Raw genomic sequence first — 5,338 nt, forward strand, 5'->3', positions numbered from 1 at the left:
TTTAATTAATTAATTAATTAATTAATTTAATTTTTGTGGAATTAATTATGAAATTAAATGTATAAAAATGAATAATTAAATTATATGACTTCAAATCATTAAATAATATTTTTAATTATATATAATAATATAAAAAGTACAAACAGATCTTATAAAGCCACTAAAGCAAGACACAATGTCAGAAATATGCAACAAGGAAAGCAAAGACCATACTGAAGTGCTTATCTTTTCTTAAATAACCCCTTTTTTCCCCTTCTAACATACATTACAATTCAATATATTTTCTCTTTATCACACACACTCAATGGATTTGCTTATAATTGTTGGTTTGCACTTGCGTCTTTCACTGAGAGCAGTGACTTAACATTACACATGCTCTCTCTTCTTTGTATTCATGTAAGTCTCTCTTTTTCTGTTGTCAGACACTGTTTTCTCAGACTGTATTTATGTAAAGTTCCTTATAACACTAGACATTTCTTTTCCCTTTCAGCAGTTCCTTCCTCCCCCCTAAAGCACACATGAGAAAGATCCTTCAGAACATTACAGATTCTCTATAAGGGCCCCGTTGCTATTAAAATCAGCTAAGGGGGGCAATGCGGGGACCCAAGGATGTGCAGGATGTGCGTAATCAAGTAAAATGGTACAGTGTCTTGTATGCATCTGTTAAGATCACAGTTTTTTTCTTAGACTGAGAGGCTGTGTTTGGATGTTTGTTTCAGATGCAATGACTGTGGTATGGGTACACTTTGTTCCCCTGCCCAAATGAAGGCGGCAATTGAGTTCTGTTGACATACTGGTCAATTGAGAGCACATGGAAATTTAACACCATTAAGAATGTCAAGGACGATTAGATTTAACATGTAATTTAAGTTCAAAGTAGCCCTACATTGATTGAGGCTGCAACAAAGCCATTTACTAAATACATGAACAAATCTTTCATTATTCATTACAGTTACTGCAAACAAAATGTGACATTATCGTTTGCACATTTAAATTAGTTTGAATCAGTTTACATTTCTATAAATGGATTAAGGGAATAGCAAAGTACAGGCTGAGAAAGCGGGCATATACAGTATATATATATGACAGTTCTCAGCCTGTACTTTGCTATTCCCCTAATCCATTTATAGAAATATAAACTAATATATATGTAGTGTGTATTTTGTTCTTTTTGATTTTAAAGTCCTTTCAACCTGTTAAAGTTCACATGAAGTATCAGGTAGTGTCAGTACATAAATGTATCCACATGAGGGTGGTAATGAGTGAGTTACAAAAACAGGCATTTCTAAGCATCCTATTTACTCCATTAAAAACATAATTATAAATACATCTTTTTTTTAATTTTTTATTCTATAAACAGCATCATATAGGAGTATTTAAGGGTGTCTCACCCTTTAAATTTGTTTAGAATGGTCTTTTAAAGGTTACCAGTCTGCAATATTTACTAGAGGGTAACTGTTTACCTTGAGATTGAAACAATGCACAAAGCTGTGGAGGAGGAAACCTAATCTAAATGCAGGGTTTTAGCATGGTTATCTTAAAGTCACCATATCAAAACTCCAGCTGGGAAGTTTAACATTCCATTGTAAAGAGCCACTGGATGTTCACCTAATCTTTTCAGCAGCACTTGCATGCAAAGTGTGGTAGCAATTTTATGTGCCATAATTTACGGCACATAAATGAGAAAATATGCAGCCGCACTTTATTCAAATTCCACTTTATAAACCAGAAAATGCACTTTCAACTCATGCAATGCTCTGAAGAAAAATTTAGCCAAGATTATTTTGTCTATACATACTGTTCAGAAAAAAGTTGCTGTTGTTAGTAGAGCTATAATATTAAAAATAATATCAGTATCATTTTATGATATTTATGATTATGACATTCAAATGAACACTTGTTTATTTATAGAATAAGATGCAATTTCTCCGATTTGTTCTTTCAATGCCAGATAAAGAAATAATGAATATAAACTTAACAGAATAATGCTTTATGCACTGCACAACATGCAAACCTTCTTGCTAAAGCAACAAATGGCTATGGGATTACACCACAGCACAGGCAAGCATTGCAATTTTAGTGACATTCCACAGCAAAACACTCTCTAGGTGTCTAAATGAGGTGAAGAGAGATTTCTGTGTTTTTGTTCCAACTGCTGAAGTATGTCCTTTTTGATGGTATAGCGCAGAGGGTACACAGTGTGCCAGGGTTCACGTGTACAGGAGCTGGAAGGAGCTTATTGTCTTTAAATACAGTATATAGGAAAATAAACTCACTAAAATAAGCAATTGTATAGATTAACTACAGAGAAATAATTTGAACTTGGTCATTAAGTCTTTGTCACACTGTTGATATAAATTCTTATAAGGTTTCTGGCTAATAAAAAGCACAAAAAATGTTAAGTGACAAAAATGCCCCAGATATTTAAAATGTGGGGATGAAAAATGGCCCTCCAGTAAATTCCTATGTTTTTTTTTTTTTTCAATCTTCTATTTAACATTTGGTTGATGTATTTCATAATATACAATTTTGGGCATATCTAGTTATATGTTTAGGCTAGTGCCTCTGTAGATAGCATGTTGTTCTATAGCTGTTAGATATATAGTATGTGTTTTCTGTCTAGGAGTGATTTGGTTTTTTAGGTTGCAGCCATAACTGAAGAATGAGAATTTATTAATATAGATTGTTTCAATTAAATCTGTTGATATTAATGGATGACACGCAGCTTTTAAATGGTTTGAAAAAACATATGCCCTCATAAGGTTAAAAATAATTCCAGGGGGCACACATTGCCCCTTAAAAATAATAATAATAATAATAATAATTAACGACACTGGTGTTTTTCATATTTATGAGATTAATAAGGAAGTACAGCTGCATACATTGAATTGTTAATGTACATTGGCATACATTGTACACAGCACATCTTTAGTGGTAAAAAGTGTGTATGGGCCAATTGGACTAGATTCCAACATGTGCTTGCTGTAAATTAATTTTACCTCAGTCTATTTTAGTCTTCAGCAAAGTCACACTGCTTGTGTTCTGAACACAAGCAGAAATCAAATTAACAGCAAATGCCACGTGTTCACCACTATTGCAGCTGCAGTGGTACTCAGCCCTTAGACTGTCCCATTGAGTGTAGCTGCTGGCAGATAATGCCTTATTGTGTATTTTAGGAGAGTACAGAGTGAGTGACCGACACGGGCTGTCACTGTTGGAACAGTATTGCTACTGGCTGGTTTTTTAATGCTGACAGCAACTGATTAAAAGTCATAGCAGAAATGGCAAAAAAAAAAAATTATAATGAAGATAATTATAAATATTGTTTAATATTCTGTTATATAATGCAATGACATTCATACATACATTTTTAAATTACCTAAGTATCCAAATACTTACATAAGACTTATTAATTTTGATGACATTCTGAACTTTTTGCCCTTCCTCTGTTTTTTTTTTGTTGTTGTTTTTTTTAGTGAGGCCCAGAACCTCAGCAAACACGGCATGTTTAACATACCTGCATTGGGGCACTGCAGTTGAAAGGACCCTCTGTCAACCCACACCCTCTCTCGGCTTCTTAAATCAGGCTATTCTTCAGCTCTAGGCCTTGCACGAATATCTGGACCATTTGATCCTTTTCTTCCGCAGATCCTCTCTGTGTCTGTAATTACAGCAATTATTATTCTTCCCTGTGACTTTGTGAGTCAAATCACTATTGTGACTGCATAATGGGACGTTTTGTGCCTCGCTCTGATAATTACTAACAAGAAATCAAGCAGGTCACTTGTGCCTTGGATGAAAATATCCATTTCACAGCTTAATACTGCACACACTTTCTCCAAATACTTGCTGTTATCTAATTCAAGGGTACATCCCAAGGCCACATTGTTAAAAGACAGTGTCTTATAACACCACACAGCTGCCACCTTAAAATGATTATGAAACCACTGTGTTGTAGTATGCATTTGGTGGCTTGAAACGCACTACATACAATGTTATGTTAGCTGTAATTGCACAAAAAGTAATGTTTACACCTACAGTAACAGACAAGTGAGTTACAACATGGGTGATCATAATAGATTTAGAAAATCAAACTTTGGACTTTGTAGAGAGCCACTCCCGCCCTCCTACAGTCCTATAAATGTCAAGATGAAAGAAAAATTATCTCGACCCTGTTCTGATACCTTGTAGAGGCTATTCGGGCCTGCATATTTTCTACCTGTTTTATTTATATAAGGTGGAGAATACACGGCAAAATAAATGTGAAAATGTGGGAGAATTATTTGATGAGTTGTTTCATAAATTACCTGCTTGTATTATTTTACATTGGGGTAGACAATGAATAAAATAAAGCTACAATTCAGCACTTCAAAAATAACATGAAATTAATATTGAACTGGGTTATAAGGATTATGTGCTTTTTTCTTGCAGGTGAAATGTGCAATTTTTGCAGCACAAATTTTTGGGGGTTTTACGAGATTTGATTGTCTTCTGTGCGAAAACCGTAATTCTGACCAATTAGAAAAAACACAGCAACCCAAAACAGAACTGTCTGAAGGACTGTGCAGAGTTTGGTGGATATAGCTTGAAAGCTCTAGGAGTTACATTTGGAAACATTGTTTAGGGATTTTGGAAAAGTATGTTGGCTTCTTCAAGCCAATATAAATTCTGTTTTCTAAACTGCTTTCCAAATCAGGTAGTCCCACCCCAAACATGCCATTGGCTGAGCTAGAAGTTGACATGTCAGATTTTTAAAATAATTAACATTTTGGAAGCACCACAGAGCCACAAGGTTTACACTCTGTGGGAAGACAACCACAAATGGCTTATTATAGCAAATTAAACTGGGATAGAGTGTTTCTTAGAGCACAGAAAAAATGACATACTTTGTCAAAATAAGTTTCCGTGTGTCTGTGTGAATGTGTGTGTGTGTTTGTACTTTACATTAAAATACCAGCCACATATTAGTCACATATTTATTAAAATACCATAATGTTGCCATATACATATTAGGAGAGCAAATGAATACTCAATATAGCCTTTGACTGAATAGGGGCATTTGAGTCTTATTATACCAACTGGGCACTTGCAAATAGAAAAACTCATCTTTATTCTCTCTGCAGACTATGAGTAGAGCATACTGGTTTACTGTTATTTGACTGGTTTAATGTTACAAAAGAGTGCTCGGTTTTGTTGCCTTTTCTGTGTCGCGCACATCAGTGACCCAGTCCAGCGGGTTGAAGTAGGCTGGAATAAAAAAAATGAATAACACACTTGTTTGTCTAGATGGCTATCTTTGCTGTGTGCCATGAATTTCTTCAAAAGCTTTTGCCAACTT

This window comes from Myxocyprinus asiaticus, chromosome 47 (genome assembly GCF_019703515.2).
Source record: "Myxocyprinus asiaticus isolate MX2 ecotype Aquarium Trade chromosome 47, UBuf_Myxa_2, whole genome shotgun sequence".
NCBI classification, from domain to species: domain Eukaryota; kingdom Metazoa; phylum Chordata; class Actinopteri; order Cypriniformes; family Catostomidae; genus Myxocyprinus; species Myxocyprinus asiaticus.